This window comes from Ceratotherium simum, chromosome 11, assembly GCF_057802395.1.
Source record: "Ceratotherium simum simum isolate JZ-2026a chromosome 11, ASM5780239v1, whole genome shotgun sequence".
Taxonomy (NCBI): Eukaryota; Metazoa; Chordata; class Mammalia; order Perissodactyla; family Rhinocerotidae; genus Ceratotherium; species Ceratotherium simum.
Genome location: NC_141910.1, coordinates 54,098,510 through 54,119,588, shown reverse-complemented (window position 1 = coordinate 54,119,588; position 21,079 = coordinate 54,098,510). Strand labels below are relative to the sequence as shown.

Genomic DNA, 21,079 nt, shown 5'->3' with positions numbered 1-21,079 from the left:
TGATGGAGGCTACCAGGGATGAAGGACCGTGTTTAACATCACTCACCTCACTGTCATCTCCTCCTGCATGAGCCTTCCAAGGGTTCATTTTTTGATTGTGTTATTCTTTTTTATGGTTATTAATTTTCTCCATATTATATATAAAATTTGGAAAATACAAAAAAAAAGTATAAAGAATGGGATAAAAATTCTTTGTAATCCACTCCCCAGAGTTAGCCACTGTCAACATATTGATGTATAAGTCAAACAGACTCAGATTTAAGTCCTGGCTTCACTATTTACTATTGAGTGACCTTAGTGCAGACAAATTACATAATCCCCAGAGCCTAAGGTCTCCAATCTACGGGACAGGGCGGGATAATACTATATTTACCTATAGGCTTGTTGTGAGGATTAAACAGGATAGGTTTAAAGTCGCACAGTGTCTGATAAATAACACTCAACAAGTGGTAGCTGTTAGTTGTTATATAACTACTATAGATATTATAATTTGCACAGCAGTTTTCATTTTTAAACCAAACTATTGCTCAAATTTGAGTGCCACATGACTAAGGTGATTTTAGAAATCCTGGCTCCCCTAGACTGGGCTGGGGTCACTGATGAGAGGGCCCTTCCTGTGCTGGCACCACAAGGTTCTGAGCACATACCCCAGCCGCTTCTCACCAGCTCGGAGGCAGCTCACTAAGGCCCCTTGCTACTCTCCCTCAGGACCCAGGAATGGGAGGGCTGGGTGGGCTGTGGGGTGGAGGGGTGGGCAGATCTAATGAGAGCTGAAGGCACAGAGTGAGCTTGGAAATCTTTAAAAGTAGCAAGATTGTCTTTGCCCCCTCGCCCTCCCACTTTCTGTGTCCCTAATCCATTGTCACCTGCCAGGACTCCTCCCCAGCTGTGCAGGGGCCCAGCCCTTGCCTGTTCTAAACACACCTCCTGTTGGCAGGCCTCACTCGATCCCAACTTTGCTCTAGTGTTCCACAGTGACCTCTGATCCTTCCCTCCCCACTGACCAAAGTTCTTGGATGCACCTCAGCTAAGAAAGCTGTTTGATTCTGTGAATTCACACAGCAGAGCCGAATGGCAATAGTTCCTCAATCTTTCAAATTTTTAATTAGTGAAGCAAACCTCTGGTTGATTTTTCTGGTCCCCCTTTCACTAACAAAGGCTCCAGGATTCATGCAAAAGGGTTAGTTCCTCTGCTTCAAGCACACAATTGCCCTGTCACCTCCCTCGTGGGATTTAAGCCCCAGCCTCTGGGGGCCTATATCCCTGTCTATGACTCCTTACGGCTGCCCCCGCATCAGCCAACGCTTAGCTCACTGGTTTTGATTTCCCCATTTGGGGCACAGGAAATTTCTCTTTCGTTTCTTTTGAACTCAGCTACATATTAAAATCTATGGTTTAATTTTAATTTAGTATTCTTATGTATTTGAGGTGGGGAAGAAGACATTCTGCATCACCTCAGGTGGCGATGTAATTCTTAAACTTTAGTGAGCATACAAGTTACCTTGTGCAAAACATGACTTGTAAGCTCCCACCCTCAGAGATCCTGTTTTAGAGGGTCTGGGGTATAGCCCCGCATTATGGATTGACTTGTGTCTCCCTCAAATTTTATATGTTGAAGTCCTAACCCCCAGTACCTCAGAACGTGACTTCATTTGGAAATAAGGTCATTTAAATGTAATTAGTTAAGATGAGGGCGTATGAAGTAGGGTGGGCCCCGTGTCCAATACGACTGGTGTCCTTATAAAAAGGGGAAAAAGATTCTTCCTCACAACCCTCAGAAGGAACCAACCCTGCAGACACCTTGATCTCAGGCTTCCAGCCTCCACAATTGTGAGACAATAAATTTCTGTCATTTAAGCCATATAGTTGTGGGACTTTATTACAGCAACCTTAGCAAACGAATACACCTGGGAATCTGCATTGTACTCAGATCCCCAGGGGACGGGGTTAATCTCATATATATACATATATATGTTCCAGGAGTGGCCAGGGTCCAGGAGAATCCAGGCGGCCCTGCTAGAACCTCCAAAGAAGCTCCTGCTTTGTCTGCTTCCTCCATCCTTTCACTTCAACATCCCCCAGAAATGCTTGGTTTGACTGCCTCAAATCAACTCTATCTACTGTGATGTGTCCCAGGTCACATGGACCTAGCTAAGTGGCATTACAGATTACTTTGCCAAATTTTAACTACCTTAACTCTCACAGATGAATGGGTGGCTTAACAAGATTTCTGCAAGGGAACCACAATTGAAGATAATGCTTATAATGCGAATACAAGTGAACAACAAGAAAATATCAGGGCACATACCTCTTGTACTTAAAATACGAGTTTTTCTCTATGAGGTAGAAATGATGAGAATCCAGTCAGACAGAACGAGAAGTCCTGGCTTCAATTCTCTTTTCCTGTGCTCAGACAAGTGCAAGACAGATCAACAGGCTCACTGTCTACGCACATATTCAACCAGGCAATGAGACGCCAATCTTCCCTTCCCTGGGCCCTCCCTGATAACTTGGCTTTGCTGGGAGTGACAGGAGGGAGGTGACTGGCAGGAAGTCAATCCGCTCCCCCGGAGACCCGTGTCACGTGACTCTGTTATCTACGCAGGTGCACGTGCACGTGCACACACGTACACATACACACACACACCTTGTCTTATAGAGATGGGGAAGGGGGCAGTTGGTGCATAGCTGGTGGTAACAAGAATAGTACATAGAACACAACATGGTGAGCACAGATCCAGTTGAAGAGGCAGAGAAAATATTGCTGAAGATGTAGAGAAATAAGCATTAGAACAAATTTCACACTGTGGAAGGTTTGCTACGTAGTTAAAGAAAAGTACAGATGTATCTAACAAGGTTTTCCTGGATTTTGTTTCAATAATGAAATACATGAAGAACCACGTTTCTGTGACCCACTAAAGGAAAGAGATGATATGGACGGAACAGTATGTTACTTCTTTAATAAAAACATCATTTACGGGAAAAATTGAGTGTAATCACTGATGGAGTAGCTGCTCCATGATGAAAAAGGATTCTGGGTAAGAGGGCAGGGATGGTGACACATGTGAAACTAACTTCCTGCAGAATTTCCTGCAGGCGACTGCAGTCAAGAAGTCAAGCCCAGGGCCAGCCCCGTGGCATAGCGGTTAAGTGCTCGCGCTCCGCTGCTGGCAGCCAGGGTTCTGATCCGGGCGCACACCGACACACCACTTGTCAGGCCGTGCTGATGCGGCGTCCCATATAAAGTGGAGGAAGATAGGCACAGATGTTAGCCCAGGGCCAGTCTTCCTCAGCAAAAAGAGGAGGATTGGCATGGATGTTAGCTCAGGGCTGATCTTCCTCTCACACACATACACTAAATAAATAAAATATTAAAAAAAAAAGTCACGTCCAGCACGTCATGTGCTGCAGGATGCAGTGATGTGGTTAGATTTTTTAGAAAAGAGTTTAAAATATAGTAAAACGTACACAATGATTTGTAATCAGAAGGGAAATGACTATGAAAATCTTTTGAACTACACGGTTCAAAAGAGATAACGGCTGGTTATCTCTTAGCTGAACACTTAAAATAGCCCTCAAACTTAAAGAGGAATTATCCATGTTTCTTACACAAAAAGACAAGCATTCCAAATTTGCTGAGATTTTTATGATGACAAGTGGCTGTTGGCAGTTTGCTACCTTGCAGATAACCACCAAAATATGAACTCAAGTTCTTCTGACTCTTCAAGGTAAAGGTGACTCGTTTTAACAATGAGTGAGAAAGTACTTGCTTTTCCAAAGAAACTCATGCTTTGGAGAGAATATTTTGAAAATGAGCTTCATTGTTGAAAACATGGTGTTACCTATAAAAATGCTTATATCTGCATATCTGAAAATATTAAAAACAGATTTTTCTAATCTCTTTGAAAATCATCCAAATGAAGAGTGTCAGTGGATTTTGAGTCCATTTGTTAAAATTGCAAAAACATTGGGGCAAGCCCCAGTGGCCTAGTGGTTAAATTTGGTGCACTCCACTTTGGTGGCCTGGGTTCAGTTGCCAGGAACAGATCTACATTGCTCTGTTAGCAGCCATGCTGAGCTGGCAGCCCACATACTAAAAAATAGAGGAAGATTGGCATGGATGTTAGCTCAGGGTGAATATTCCTCAGCCAAAAAAAAAAAAAAATATATATATATATATATATAAACGCAGTGCTTCCCAGTTAGCTTGTAAGAGCCACTGACTGACGTAAGGGAAGATGGACATCTACTAGCTTAATTTCAATAAAAAGCCTTTAATTGGTGGATGAGATTGAAAATGAGTACCATAATTTAATATAGCCAATGATACATCTCTTCTCTTTGGATCAGCTCTGACAGCCACTAAAAATAAACTCAACTAGAACCAGACTTATGAATGGCTCTTTTTCAAAGTGTTAAAGCAAGATTCCAAAGAACAATGAAGCATATCCAACCACATTGCTTTCCCTTACAGTATTGTTATTAATTATAAGCAAACAATAAAATTATGAGGAGGAAATTTTATATAAAATAAAACAGAATTTGTCTTTTTAACATTTTATGTAATCTTTAACTTTCAAATTTTTTATTTTGCTTGTTTATATCTTAACATATTAGTATTGTAGTAAAGGTATATAGTTTATGAATGAATATACACATATTATGGGTACATGCTCCACATTTTTTTATTGCTGGGATTGCATGGTCAAAATGTCTAGGGAGCTCTGATCTAGACTACACCCTTCATTTCATGGATGTGGAAATGCAGCCCTGAGGGAAGGAGGGTGACTTGCCCAAGGTCGCTCAGCCTAGGACCCAGGTCTCCTGAGTCTGCGGGGCACTGCTTCCACTTTGGTGACTTGTGGCAATTAAACATTAAAGGAGGCAGAGTATGTGACCGCTAAAATGTGAAAAACTTTGGAAGTGGAACCCTGTTAAAATTCTTACTTTTATAGAAAATAACTGTCCCTACGAATGTGAGAAACACTGGAGGAGACGCACAGGAGCAAACGCTGCGGAAGGAGAAGCCAAGAGGAGAAGGTACAGGCCACATGGAGCCATGGGGCTTGGGACTGGGGGAGGAACCAGAGGGAGGAGCAGGAGCTGGTGTCCTGAGAGGACGGCAGGGCAAATGTCAGCGCAGGGCGAGGACTGGGTCACCAGAGCTGTGTCTGGGCCCTGGAGGCCAAGGGGCAGCTGGTACAGTTCTCCGTGAGGCCTGGTGGGTGCCTGCCAGGAGAGTGTCCTGGGTCCGTCTCTGTTCCAACAATGGCAGCTTCCCTCTGCCCCAGGCTCCCTGCCTCCTCACTTCCCAGAGGGAGATGCCGGGGCACAGACGTCCCCTATGATGAGGTGTCCTTAGCACATATGTGGCTCCGTGCAAAGGGACCCTGGTGGGGCTTCAGGGAGAGTTTCTAAGAGTCTGGGAGATGCTGCCCCTGTGCCTCTCCCTGCTCTCTGCCCTGAGCTAAGTGCCAGCTCAGCTGGTGTCCTCAGTTCCGGGCCAGCCACCAGCAGACAAAAGAACAGCTGGGAAGAGGCAAGAGAGGGAGCAAGGCTCATTGCTGATCACAGTTCCAGTTTACTCTCTCCCAGATTGTTGTTGCTATTACTTTAACAATCTGAAATCTGAACCAATAAATTTTGGGACCTATCCAGAGAGTTACAATCTGCATTAAATTTTACTCTCATTTAGAAGTCTTCAATCCTCCAGAGGAGGAAGAATATGACAATTGACAAAGCAATGCTTCCATTTCAAGAATAACATGTACCCTAGTGTGAAGGCGTTCGGAACAAGGGAATATAAACATGTCAGTATAGAAATTTACACAGGTAACTCAGTAGTGCAATCTCCATCTATGCCTGATAAAACTAAAGATGAAAATAAACCCTAAATGCTGGGGATTTTTTGGAAACAGAAATGACAGTTTGTTGACAATAAAAAAATTGCAGGCCCTGCCAAAAAGTTTTTTTTCTAAGGTCTTCTGAAAGTTATTGAACAAGAGATTTGATTTGAAGATGAAAGTCAGAGGAAAAATATTTGGGCTTAGCTTAAAAATATCTCCTCACCATTTCTCCAGCTAGCGCATAGTCAAAAAGAACTTTTTACAGTTGCTGGAAAAAATTCACACAAAAATACGCTAGTGACTCAGTAATGACATCATTGAAGCACTTTGATTTTAAGATCTCCTTTTTAAAAAAAGATCAAATGGTATTATTTCATTCAAAATTTCTCATTGATAATTAAACTTCCTTAATTTTTAAGGCTTGTTATTTTTGAATAATGCTTTATTTTTTTCATTTTGTCTGCTACCAACTCTTATTAAAATGATATGATTCAAGTTTATATTTTTAAACATTTTAAACAGATGTAAAGTATCTGTCAAGGAAAGGAATGGATAGAGGTGTCTGTTGGGAGGGGCACATAAGAGATCAGCCCCTCCTAGGTCTTGAGTGGAGGCCTTAGGTTATGGGATTAGACTCTCACTGAGGGAAGTGCTGCCAGAGAGCCCCCTCATAGCTGTGCAAGATTGGGTGAGCAGACCCTGTGTCCTGGCAGAAGAGGGTAACAAAACCTTTTGTGTTTTAGTGTCATTAAAAACTTTCCTCACATATACCATATTTATGGATTGGAAAGCTCAATATTATTAAGATATTGATTCTTCCCAAATTGATCCATGGAGTTAATGTGATTCCAGTTAAAGTCTTCCAGCTGATGCTTTTGTGGAAATTGACAAGCTGATTCTCAACTTTATGTGGAAATGCAAAGGGTCAAGAACAGCCAAGGCAATCCTAAGGAAGAGGAACAAGGCTGAAGTACTCATACTACTAGACATCAAGATCTATGCTAAAGCTTTAGTAATCAATTCAGTGTGGTATTGGTGCAAGGGTAGACAAACAGACCAATGGCCATAACAGAGATTCCAGAAACCGACCCCCGCATATATGGCTACCTGATTTATGACAAAACAACATTGCAATAGAGTGGGGGAAAGGAGAGTCTTCAATAAGCGATGTTGGGTTTAGTGGATATCCATATGGGGAAAAAAATGAATCTTGATTCCAACCTCACACCATACACAATAACCAATTCCAGATTGATCCTAGACTAATAATAAAACTTTCAGAAGAAAGCATAGGAGAACATCTTCATGAACTTGGGGAAAAGATTCTTTAACAATATACGAAAAGCACTAACCATGTGGGAAAAAAATTAATAAATTAGAGTATATTAAAATTCAGAATTTATGTTGTTCAAAAGATATCACTAAGAGAGTGAAAAGGCAAGCCACAACAATCAATATGTACTTCAACAGGTGAATGGATAAACAAATACTGGTATATCCATATGATGAAATATTTCTCAGCAATAAAAAGGAGCAAACTACTGATTCATGCAACAATGTGGATGATTCTTAAATGTATTTTGCCAAGTAAAAGAAGTCAGATGCAAAAGACTACATATTTTATGAGCTTATTTGTATGACATTCTGGAAAATGCAAAACTATAGGGATGGAAAACAGACGGTTGGTTGCCAGTGGTTGGGAGAGGGGTGTAGTCAAACCAGTGTAGACAGGTGTAGTCAAACCAGTGGTGGTTTGACTACAAAGGAGCCTCACAAGGAAATTTTTAGGGTTATGGAGCTGTTCTGTATGGTGGTACTATGGTGGTGGATCCACACCTCTATGCATCTGTTTAAACCCATAGAACCATACACCACAATGAGTGTACTTTACTGGATGCAAAAAATAAATAAATAAATATAAAATTAAAACGCAGGACGCTGGTGAACTCAGGATGAAATGCAGACCATGACAAATAAAAGTAACTGTATTACAAATGTATGACATAACCTCACTGAAAGGAGTTGGGAAAGAGGAACTGACCAAGTAACTTTGGAAAATGGTGTTTCGACTGGGTACGATAATTCTAAAGACAAAAAGAACTCTAAACCAACACTGTACTCTAGCTGGTAAATTTCTTTCTCACAGGGGTGGGGTTAGCAATTTTGAAACTACATGGATACTGGGGTTGAACAAATAGGTAAATAAATAACAGATAATGAAAGCCAAGTTTCTCATCATCACAAAAAGAAGTTACAAATAAGCAAGGGGGGGAAGGCTAGATGCGGTGCTGGATTGGTTAGAGACATCAGTATGAACTCATGGGCATCTTAATATAGAGAGATGGAAAGAAACAGAAATAAAGTCTGGTGTGTGGTATACATAGGTTAGTGTACATACATATGTTCTCTAGCTCTGTCCACTAAGTAACTTTACATAGAGAAACCTGGAAACACCACCTTAACTAAACGATCAAGGTTAACATCACCGGTAATAGGTCATGTTGATATCATGTACCCCCTGACATGCAGTGAAGAGGAGGGCACTTCACCTCTGTGGTATTCGTTGTACAAATCCATAACCCCAGTCTAATCAAGAGAACACATCTGACAGATCCAAATTGAGGGGTAGTCTACAAAAACACCTGGCCAGTGCTCTCCAAAAACTCATGAAAGACAAGACTGAGAAACTGTCACAGATTCAAGGAGACTAAGGAGACATGAAGACTGAATGCAATGTGGGATCCTGGAGTAGATACTGGACCAGATAAAGGACATCAGTGGGAAACTGGTAAAATCCAAATAAAGTCTGTCATTTAGCAGTGTTCCACCAATTTTAATTTATTATTAGATTTGATAAATGTATCCTGGTTATTTAAGATATTAACATTAGGGAAACCTGGGTGAAAGGTTTACAGTACCCGCCTTAATAAATCTCAGAAGCAAGCCTTGAAAGAATTAAACTGATTTCAAGTAACAAAACTGCATCCCAAAACAAAACTCAGTAATATTTAAATGAATACAAAAAATCTAAGCACCTAACAATATAAAATTTACAATGTTCAGTGTCCAATAAAAAATTAGCAGTCATGTAAAAAAGTAGGAAAATAAGACCCACAACCAGAAGAAAAACCAAGTAATAGAAAGAGACCCAGAAATGACACAAATAATAGAATAAGCAGGCACAAACATTAAAACAACTATTATAAATAGACTACATATGTTCAAGAAAGTAGAGGAAAGCATGATGAGGAAAACTATAAACCTGCAGTTCAAGAAACTCAACAGATCCCAAGCAGAAGAAACTTGAAGAAAACCACACCTAGGCACAGCATAATCAAATTACTAAAAACCAGTAATAAAGAGAAAAATCTTTTTTTGGGGGGGGAGGGAGCACATACATATAGAGGAACAAATATAAAAACAACACTAGAGTTCTTGTCTGAAACTAAGCAAGCCAAAGACAATGGAGTCTTTAACTCTGAATGAAGAAAAAAAGCCTCTTGTTCTATTTTTCTGTACCTAGCAAAAATATCTCTCAAACCTAAAGGCCAAAGATCTTTTTTTTCAGACAAAAGCTGAGAAAATTTATCATCAGCAGACCCGAGCTACCAAAAATTTAAAGGAAGTCCTACGTGGAGAAGGAAAATACTAGAAGGAAACTTGGATCTACCCAAAGGAAAGAATGCCAGAAATGATAAATATGACAGTAAATATAAAAGATCTTTTTTTCTCATTTTAAATCCTTTTCAAAGAGACAAATCCACATAGATAGCTGGAGATTTCAACACCCCTCTGTCGGTAATTGATAGAGCAGTAGACCAAAAAAGTCATTAAGGATATAAAAGACTTGAAAAGACTATCAACTGACGTGACCTACTTGTCATTTTACAGAACACTCCACTCAACACAATAGAATACACATTATTTTCAAGTGCACTTGGAACATGTACCAAGATAGACAACATTCTGGGTTGTAAAGCAGGTCTCAATAAATTTAAGAGGATTTAAATCATACAAAATATGTTCTCTGACCACAACAAAATTAAATTAGAAATCAATAACAGAAAGATATATTGAAAACCCTCAGTCAAAGAAATCACAAGGGAAAGTAGAAAATAATTTGAACTAAATGAAAATGACAACACAACATATCAAAATTTGTGGTATTCAATGAAAGCAGTGTGTACAAGAAAATTAACAGCATTAAGTGCTTATATTAGAAAACAAAGAACTTAAATGTTTATTTAAATGAAAAAAAAGGCCTCACCCATTGGTGGGAGTTGGTCACTAGCCCATTCTAACCCTGTGCTCCTGGGCTACTTGCACCTGGGAAGTGACTGCCTCTGAGGAAATGAACAAGCTTGTCATCAGGAGCAGTGGCTTGGAAGCCACGGGTGGATGGAGCTTCTGGGCTGAACTGAGAACAGATGAGCAGGGTGCCCTTTCAGGGAAGGCTTCTCTTCCTTCAACCCCATTGCCCAGGAGGAATTCCTAGTTCTGGGTCTGAACCAAGAGTCACCCTGCAGCACTAGAGTAACTCTACCAGAAGGTGGCAGTGTTGAGTTAGAGTCGTTCAGTCAGTTCTGAAACCCAACATGAATGAGCACCTACTGTGTGCAGGGCGTTCTGTTAGGCTGTGACTATCCCACCAGCAGGTGGCAGGATAAATACTACCGCTCTGTTTCACAAAATGAAGAAACTGAAGACCAGAGGAAGAGGACTCAAACCCCTAACTCAACACTCTGTCTACAGTGCTACTCTTGACTCCATCGAGTATTTAATGTTTTCCTTCCAAAATTTCTCAAAATCACATTCCTTCACACACGGAGTAGGCCAGCCATTACCAGGCAGGCATTGAGGCATTACCCTGAGTCCCACGCCCCTGCCAGTTGGCAGTCACTCAGAGAACAAACCAGTGGAGCTGAAGAATGTGGCTTCCTCAGGTAGGGATGAAAGACACAAAGCTCATGACCCGAACTTCAAGTCTTTGCAGCAAATGCATAAGGTGAGTTACTGTACGCCAGGCACTGAACAAGGTCCTGGGGCCCCCCAAGTGATGGAGGTGCCACCTCTGTCCTCCATGGGATTCAGCCTGGGCACTTAAAGAAGTCTCTTCAGAAAGAGTCAGGGTGAGAGAAGTGTCTGAATCAAGCACAAGCAAAGTGAAATGACAAGAGCTAGGACAGGGTAGCATTGCTGGGAGGGAGGACGGACAAAGAGCCCGGAAGGAGAAACCAGCCAGGAGACAGAGACAGAGCAGGGGCCAAGGCCAGATCAGGCAGGGAGCAAGATGTGGTGGCACTCTGGGAGATGCTATGGGGAGGGGACTAGGAAACAAGTGAAGGCCGCAGGGCGTCCCCTGCCTGCTTCACAAGCCCCACCAGCTCTCTCTCCTCCCCGTCCAGGATGCACAGGTTTCACCTGGATGGATAAAAACGTTCTGTAGAGGAGGGCAACGGTGGGGTTTCACCTGGACCCTGAAACCCCTCAAAGGCCCAGATTGGTCCGTATGATCTTCAGCAGGCGGAGAAAGCCTGACATTTTCATTTCAGGGGAGTTGGGGGCGGGGAGCCTCGGGCATGAGAAATTCACTTAGGTGAAGGCACTCCCTCTGTTGGCCAGGCCCCCGAGGCATCCTTCCCGCCAGTTGTTTATAAGAAAGGGACAGTCTCTGTGTTTTAAATGTTCCACCTTCCTGAAGTCTAAAAACAGAGAGGCCCGTATGGGAGCTGTCTCCTGGTGACAGATGGGTTGGCAGGGACAGGCTGAGGATGCGTCGTGCCGGCAGCTGGAGGCGGATCGCTAATGGAACAAATAGGGGAGAAAGGCAGTAAAAATGTTAAATATTATTAAACATCCATGGGACCACGTGGCCTGAACCTGGCTCAGACACACCACACCAGTCTCTCCCCAGATTCCAGGCCTATGGGTACCTGCCACTTCCTGAGGAACCTTCCAGAAGAGCTATCTGCTAGCACAGAGGAGCTCAGGGGACTACAAGCCTGAGTTTTCGGGGGTAGCCCAGGGGCCTGGCATTGTGCTGTGGGAGGCTTGTGGTGGTGAGTGGAAGAGGCAGAGGCTCTGGAGTCAGGCTGACTCTAAGAAGTTAGCATAATAACTTTTTATTTGACGTCTACAAGATCTTGGTATCTTGCAGCTTTTGAAGTTTAACAACCTCAATTTTTCAATAGCACAACTTGCCCAAGCAAAAAAGAAAAAGAAAGAACAAGAAAAGAGAGATAAAAAAAAAAGGAACCAAAAAGACCAGTTGTCCCATCATTAGTTTATCAACATCTATTACAGGAGATACAGAACTTACTCATTTTATGTGTCTATTCACATTTGTACATTACCATTTTTAACAGCTTAAGATCAACTATGTAGTGTCTAACAACACATTAAACAATTTCAAGTTCCTGAGTAACAAGAATAATCACAAAAACAAGCTGTGTGACCTTGAGCAGATCATTAAGCCTCTCCATTTCCCATCTGTAAAATGGGCAGAATCATAACTTGGCTCATGGGGTTTTATGGGAATGGAATAAGATCATATTTGCAAAACACCTGGTGGCAGGCCCCCAATAAATGTTAGCTACCATTAGTGATCCCCTCCAACTTCACTGTCCTCCTGTCAGCACCAGCAGCACCCCAGGCCCAGAGCTATAAATTTTGAGCTTTAATCAAAATTCGCATTCCTTGACCCCAGCATGGAATTTCTGCGTCAGCACCTCCGGGGTAGGGCCCAAGAATCTATATCTTAACAAGCTGCCCAGGTGGTTTTTATGTAGCCAATCCTTAGACAACACTAAGTGACCTAGTCAAAGTCACAATGCTAATAAATGGCAGAGACATGACATCAGATGCTGCCCCCGCCCCCACCTCCTCCAGGACACAGGCTCCCAGCCAGCAAGGACGCAGCAGGGTGGGGGCTTTGTGGATAAGTGGTGGACAGCAGCCTCCAGCCTCAGCCCAGGGCAAAGGCCCAACCTGAAAACAGTGGTTTTGCACAGACACTTTACAAAGCTTCCTTTTCCTCCCTCTAGCTTCCCTCCCCACCCCCCTCAACCCACGTGGTGCCCTCTCTCTTTTGCGCACTCTCATTGCTCAAGTCAATTCCACCTGTGACAAACTGTCTCTCCTACCAGCATGTCCTTTGTTTTCTCTCCTTCTTCCCTCTTCCAATTTCTGCCAGATTTATTTAGGAAATGTTTCCATTTACTGCCTTAGCCCTTCTGATGAAAACCACTTCTCCCGGAGCACCCAATAAAGTGCCGTTGTTGAATGAATGACTCTTTAGTTCAATCTTATAGCTTTGTTGTTTCATTGAATTACTAGGATAATGAGAAAAAAAATTGCTATTGACACTCGAAAGCAACTGGCATCTGGGGAGGTGGGTCCTGCGAGTGGGAAGACCCCTCTGCTCAGGGAGGCCTGAACGGAGAGACGAGATCTCTGTCCAGTAGAGGAGGGACAAGTGGGGGCCCTGGAGGCCTCCAGGGGGTGGAGGGTGAGGAGGACAGAGGGAAGAAGGAGAAGGGTGGTGGTGGATGCAAATGCTCCAGGATGGGGACACTTCCTGGGACCCACCTACCCCCTCCCCAGCCTTCAGCGGTTTGGACCCAAATTCATACAGTGCTTGGCATGAGTGGAGTTTTTGTGGAAATCAGTGAAGAGGTCAAGGGTTTTGTTTGGGTAAATATGAAGTGAAGCAGATGTGCAGGACATGGCAGAAGGGACATGGGAGACATAAGAGCCCCTCTTCCTTGTCCTTTACAAGCCCTCTCCCCCACAAAAAAGAACAGAAGAATGGAGGAGGGCTCTGTACTCTCACAGGGATCAGAGGGAAGGTATTTCACAGCCATTTCAACTGGATTTTGGGGGCAGGAAGGCCCTCAGGTGCATTAGGGTCCCCTGATTATTGCAGCAGGATTGTTTTCTCTATTTTCATGGTGTTGCACCAGGAGTAGCGTCAACTTGTGGCTCAGGCTGGGATCCTAACAACAGTTTATATGTTTTTCTGTGGAAAATGCAAAGTTGCAAAAGGCCAATACCAGAACCCTTTAAAACACAATCTGTACCTGTGCTTTAAAGGCAGTGTGTGCACAGCAGGAAACTGTGACTAACGTGATGAGGTCACCCGGGGCCGACCAGGCAAGGGACAGTGTAGGGAACTGCCCAGAACAAGATCTCCCTGCTTCTCATGGGCGGCCGGGCTGCACATTGCCCCACAGCCCTCCTGGTTCCGGCCTGCTGTTTATAAGCAGCCTTCCTGTCTGTAAGCAGGAGGGGGTTCTCAGATGGTGTCGGGGCTGCTTTGCAGCTGTTTGGGAACACCCACCCCGGGGTGCCCTGGGAACGTGTTCCCCTGTGAACTCTGTAGGATGTATATCTTTGCCTCAAGACAACAATTTCTCTTTTATCAACACATCTAAGCAACAACAGTTGATCTGTTTCACCCCTCACTTTGAATCAACTGATAGAAACAACTGGGCTCACACCATGGCCCCTCTGTCACCAATAGCTGCTACTCTCTCTCTCTCTTTCTGTGATGCTCAGTGACTCTTTAGACCGCAAAGTCCAAACCGAAGCAACTCAAAGGTCCTTTACTGTTTCAGTCTCCGATATTTTGGATAACTGGGCTTTTGAAACCCCCAGCTTCCTAATCTTCCCTTCTCCTCTATCCTGGGAACACTGCCCCAACCACAGCCGGCTGCCCTGGGCTGTTAAGGGCCAGGCAGCCATGAAGCATCATTATCCAGGCATTTAGTAAGCACCTATTGTTGGCCCAGACCTCTAGGCACCACACCTCATCCATGCTTTCCCTTGGGCCCAAAGAAGACAGGAAGGAAGAAAGGAAACTTGTTCTCGTTAAACACTTACTATAGAGCAGGTGCTGTGTCAGCCACATTCACACGGGTCATCCCGTTATTCTTTACAATATCGAAAACAGTAGATATCGGTGAGTTCATTGTATAGATGAAGAAAACCCAGCGGTGGAGAGGTTAAATAACTTAACCAAATAAGAGGAAGGAAGAGCAGGAATTTGATCCCAGGTCTGCCTGACCCTCAAACCTGAGCCCTTTCCACCGAGTGTGTCCCGAGAAGATGCTGCATCAAAACGGAAAAAATGCACACGGAGGAGTCAAGCTCCTGGGTCAGCAGCTGGGTCTAGGCTGAGAGCCAAGGAGCATGCTATGATGGGTGCTGAGGCTGGCTCAAGGAGGACCAATGAGAGGAGTGAAATGTCCTATGAATCCTGGCATTTGAGGGGGTAGCAGGATGCACTGATGCTGGGTCACAGAAGTGATGTGAAATTCTGTACCTAGGTCCACAGAAGCTCCCTCCAGGATGGTACCAGCTGGACAGCAGTGCAGGAGGAGGAGACCTGGGGCTAGGGCTGGCCACAAACTCAGCAGGAGATGTTGAGAGAGCTGACATAGCCCAGGGCTGCAGTGCCAGCATTGCTGAAACCCCTGGCGCATAGCACATCTGGGGAAGCGCTCGCACAATACACTCATGGAGGGTGAAGAAAATGGATTGGACCACAACACACGCACAAGTGCCTATTGAAAAACCACATGCAAAGTCACCTTTATATAGTTATGTCAACTTGGAGAGAGGTCTCTAGTGTTGTGTCACCAGGCTCTATCTTTTATCATTGACTTGGGTTAAGGATATTCAAGATCCCAGGGTTTTTATTTTGTGCTTTTATCCCCCCTTGAGGCATAAATTTTTTCCGTGTTGCTACATAGTCAGTATAATTATCATTTTATGGTTGCATAGTTCAAATTCCCAGAGCAGACAGTCCTATCTATCTAATGCTTCCAAAGAGAACCTGGAAATCTAAACTAAGAAAATAATTTTTAAAAACAAAGAAAGTAATACATGAGGATGTTTTCCACAAAATTATTTATAGTAGCAAAAAAAAAAAAAAAAAAACAAAAACTGGAAACAATGTTAATGTCCTGCAATGAGAGGATGGTTTAGGAAATCAGAACTCAGTGCAATTACGCAACCATTAAAATGATAATCACACAGACTATGGAGCAACGTGAAAAAGCATTTATTCCTAATGGGAAAAAAATGCACAAAATAAAACTGTATCTCTGTATGTCTACAGTGATGTAGAATAAAGTGTGCCCAGGGAGAAAAGGTGGCCATAGAAAGTGACAACTTCTGTTAGAGTGGTTGGGTGCTAAGGGATTACTTTGTAGAAAATGTATTTTAATGCTGACATGCTATTTTAACTATAAATAAAAAGCAAGTTAAAGAAAGTACGCTCCAGAGACAGTTTGCTAAGCAAGCAAACAAACTTTCCTTCCTAGGGGGTTGGAGGCGGGAGCTTCTGCTTCTCTTTTCTGCTTCATTCTCTGGGGGCAAGCGCTGCACCCCAGGCAGAGCCCAGACCCGGTGAGGCGCTAGTGGGATGCTCTTCTCCTGCAACGCCCGGCAGGAAACGCTCCGTGAGAGTGGAAGTTCATTGGAAGGTGGCCTGTAGCTCTCTGCCTGTACCTTTCAGATACATTCCAAAATATGTTGCCAAAGGTTGGTAACCAGTGAATAGCGAGATTTTTCCTGATAATTCCACAGGGTTTTAGAAGTAGTGTTGGCTCCCTTGTGCTGCCGTCCTACCCTCTTGGTTTGCATGACTGGGAAAGCACAGTTTTCCCCGGCCTCCCTTTGTCCCCCGGGTCCCCGCTGCCTCTTTAAGGAGGGTGGCACTTGAAGATGGAGGCGGGGCCACCTCCAATGCCTGGCCCTGTGGGACAGCCTGCCCTCTCCTGGTGATTCTCTCTCTTCCAGGAGGCCATCTGCCCAGGAGAGACAGAGCAGAAGCAGCTGAGCAGGCAGGGCACCGCTTGTGCAGAGAAGGGACCCGCCCCTGAGCCGGAGCTGTCCCACCAGCTGTTCTCCCTGACTACCCCCTGAAGGGGGCACGGCTTGAGTCCTGTGGTCACTCATGGGGTGAGGGACAAGGGAGGGGCTCTGGATCTACAGGAGCCAGGAGGCAGGATGCCATAGGTGCTTGCAGTCACCTCTGAAGATAACTCATTTCTGATCTTTGCTTTTTCTGCTGCCTGAGAAGAGGTGTCTTGGTCACAGCATTTGCTTCAGTTCCCCCAGATACTGGGCTGACCTCTGGGAGCACATCCCTCTGGCATTGGGCCTCAGGCAGAAAGGGGAGGCAGGTGACTCCTCTCCCAGAGGCTGGCTGGGGCTCAGGACACAGGGACTTTCAGCAGATGGAAAGACACTGACCATCTCTGCTCCTGGTCTCTGTTTCAGCTTCCTGGGCAAGTGGGACATCGCCACCCGAAGCCTGATCCCCCTGCACTGCATTCCGGCCAGCTCATGCTGGGAGGCCTCCAGGGACAGGGAGCTCGCTGTCTCCTGAATGAGCCTAGTCTTGCTTCAAGAATGCTATCTGTTTAGGAATTTTAGCCTGAAGGCCAACTGAAACCAACCCCAGCTCACTTCTTCCATTCACCTTCCACTTCCTCCACACACCAGCAAACATGTAAAGAGGGTTACGTCCTCCCAAGTCTTTCTTCAGGTGGAACACCCCCATTTCTTAGCCTCCTGCCTTCCCCCCGTGGATAGCCTGGGGGCTTTCCAGGGACCCTACCCCTTTGCCTCTAAGCCCCTGGTGTGAGGTTGATGCTCACACCTACAGACTCCCCATGTGGTCCCACCACTCAGAGGGGCACAGCCATTCCCTCCCTCCAGATACTATTCCTCTGCCAGTGCTGCTGGAAATCCCATTCACCTTCCTGGAGCATTTCAGCATTTTCACATCCATCCTCTCATGCCGTTTGCATAAAAACCCTCTGAGGAAGGCAGGGCTGCTGTCATTAGGTCCATTTTTCAAGTGGGGAAAACTGAGGTCATACACAAACTGTGCAAACTCCAGTCCAGGACTTTCAACAACAAGCCTGATGAGCCTGGGAGACTTGAAGGGCTGCGCCCTGGGGGCCTCGTCCAGTGCCCGGAACACAGAAGGGGCCTGTGGCTCTGTTAGGGGCTGAGGCCAGAGCTAAGAGGAGGGGAAGGTCCCCGGCAGTTCCCTCTGTGGTTGGGCCTGTGCTGGGCCTCGCCTGGCCTTCTACGCCTGGATGAATGTGTCCCCACACCCCAGCTGTGTAGAGCGGGGACGGCCTACAGCTCCAGACAGGCGGCACGACGCCTCCCCCACGCTAGCTGCTCAGGCCGCTGGGAAGCCCTTCAGAGCTGCGGGGTGTCTTGTCCCTGTGGAGGCCGCAGCAGGCCCGGGGCCTGCAGAGGGTGGAAAATCCTGGGAACAGAGCCCTGGCCAGCCAGGCCAGCACCTCATTTAGGAGGCCCGAAGCAGGGAGGGGGCGCTTCAGGAACACTGTTGTTTATTTTTCTATTTTTAAAAAGTCTGAGGTCTCTGGGGGCACAAATGAAGTTATCAGAAAAGACGAGTGGAATAAAGCCTCAAGCCAGCAGGCTGAGAAGGGCCTTTGGGACCAGGACTCTTGAAAAGCTGAAATGGGGTTTGTTTATCTTGTACTCTGAGAGTGCGGGACTGCGACCAGGGTGCTGGACAAGCATGTCCCCAAGCCCTCTGCAGCCTGTTCCCTTGGGCCCACTGGGGAATCTGGGTGCGAGTAATAGTTTTAAAAAGATTCCGTCAGCGTCATCTGCAGCGGGGAGGGAGGAGCCTCCACCTCTGGAAGGAAGCCCGGATTAGCTTCTCACCTCAGACACGTGAACCGTTTGCCCAGTGGGCAGAGCCCAGCGGACCCAGTGCACGCAGGCACCCAGTCCCAGCCCTGTCACTGGCCAGCTCTGCCGCTGGACAAGCCCTCCTCCTGGGAGCCTACATTTCCTCATCCGGCAATGGGCTGGTCGTTCTTGCTTTGACTCCCAGGTACTTCTCACAGGAGAAGCAATGAGATGACGTGTGCGCCTGGGAGGGCTGGGACAAACATGAATCCCGACGCGGCCCTGAAGAGGGGACTTGTCATCCCCATCTTAAAGGCAAGGAGGCCGAGGCTCTGAGGAGTTGATTCAGGGCCACCTGGTTCCAGAGCCCACACTCCTTCCACAGCGCCAAACCGCCTCTTAAGTGCTCCAAGTGAGGGTAATCCATTCTGCTCTTGGGAGCTCGGAGAGAAATCATGAATCATCAGCAGAGCCAGTTAAAGGCCTGGGTGGGTTTAGCTGGATGAGAAATACCTCCCAGAAATGAGAAGTGTGGTAAAAAGCAAGGACAGCTGGACTTGTGATCAATGGTCCTGGTGTGATTCTGGTTTGAACTGGAGACAATAACAGTAGCTACTTCCCAGGGTCGATGAGCGGGTCCGATAAGACGCAACGTGTGAGGCGGCAGAGGAACGCTCAGGCTCTACCCAAGTGAAAACAAAACCCCTCTCTGGTTCTGCCACGCTCTGCTCCCCACCACCCCCCCGCCCCGCAACAACGTGATGTATGGATTGAGCGAATTGTACCCCGGTGAGTAGTGGGGGATGCTACACATCGCCCCCTTCTGAAGGCACCACACACAGGCAGCCGCTTCAGGGCACTGATCTCCCGCCAGGATGCACTGGGGGAGGAGCTGCCCTTGGCCATCCCTCAGGCTCCCTCTACCCCCTTGCCCCAACTTAGAGCCACAGGTCATTGGGCCTTGCCTTGGGGTCCGGAAAGAAAGTTGAGGCCAAGGAGAAGGAAGGAATTGATCCAAAGCCAGTCAGCTGGCAGAGGGAAAAGCTACCACTAGAACGCTGAGCTCTTCCCCACCTTCCAGGCTTTCCTAACTACCTGTGTGGGAGGCATTATCGCACCCATTTGGAAGATGAGGAAACTGAGGCCCCGAGAAGAGCAGTGACGTGCCGGAGGCGGCTGGTGTAGGTGGCGCAGCCAAGGCTGGAGGCCAGATCCCATCTCTCTGCTGCTGACGGCTCAGCCCAGAGCAGAGACTGCGTCCTGCATCACTGAGCTTTTTCTGAAACCAACCACTTCTTAATTCTTTGGCTGAATGTCTAAATAAGGATTTTTGCCAATTCTGAGCCCTGCTAACTGATGAAGCTGTCAGAAAAAGATCAAATGATGCTTGAAAATGCAGGGAGTGAGCCAGCTGCCAAACTGCCCTCCCAGCTCTGACTCTGCATCAGGGTGTCAGGACCCTCCCCCTGGGGGAGGGGGGAGGGCTGGAGGCTGAGCCGGCTGCCTCTCATCAGCTGTGGGACTGTGGACCGCTTGCTCACCCTCTTTGATCCTCTGCTTCCCAGCTGTAAGCGAGGATAATAACTCCCTCCTCGCGGTTACTTTGAGGATTAAATGAGATGATGTGTGTGCAACATCCCAGCTCAGTGCCCAGCACAGCACAGATTTCCCGGCAGGCTGGGAGGGTGGGACGGGGTGGCCAGCTGGCCTGAGCCTTGCTGAATGGACCACAGTGGCCACGCCTGCAGCCCTGGGTGAGTGAGAGCTGAGGTCTCTCGTTCCATTTCGGAGGCGCTAGGTCTCTGATCAGCCCCCAGTATTTATCTTGGGAGGGGGTGCTCAGAGAGCCAGCTTACTTCTCTCCTATGAGATGAAAGGCTCAGAGTGACCCCAGGCCCTGTGAGGTGGGGCCCCGGGGTGGGAGCCTGGGAGGCTAGGCAGGCCTGCCTCTTTGTTCTCTCCTCTTTTTCAGTGGAACATTTGTTCCAGTCAGAGTCTGGGTACTAGGGGTGGGGCCTGGCTTGGGGCCTTGGGAAGCAGACAATTCCCAGGCCTGCCACAGGAGCCTGGGAGGTTGGGCTCTGGGAGGGGCGGTGCCAAAATGAGCGGGGCCTAAGAACAGGCCTCCTCAATCCACGAGACGCACACGTGGGTCTGCTGCCCAAGGGCAGGCTTGCGAGGGTGTCCCAGCCAGAGATGGGAAAAGCCATTCCCCCCCCAGTCACCAACTGTCCGGGCCACCAGCCCCTTCCATCCTCCTTCCTCCTCCTGCCACACACATGTACACACATACATGGGTCACCTGCGTGGTGACCCTGATTTCACCTTCCTCCAGAAGACGGAGAAATATGGAGAAGAATGAACAGAAGTATTTTTGCAATTGCGTAACTTTGGGTAGAGCTCTCCACTTCTCAGAGACTCGGTTTCCTCATCTGTAGAATGAGGAAATACCACCATGCTTTACAGACCTGCCGTGAGAATCAAATGAAGCTGAGCATGACAAGAGCTGGTAGCCATGAAGCACGTGACAAAAGGCAGTGGACATT

At 46.3% G+C, this 21,079-nt stretch overlaps 1 protein-coding gene across 1 annotated transcript in view; it reads right to left on the bottom strand.

Moving 5' to 3' along the window:
• The window catches only part of CIB4 (calcium and integrin binding family member 4), a 49,188-nt gene that overhangs the window by 10,610 nt on the left and 17,499 nt on the right, over window positions 1–21,079 (bottom strand). The gene's annotated exons all lie outside the window — the stretch shown is intronic.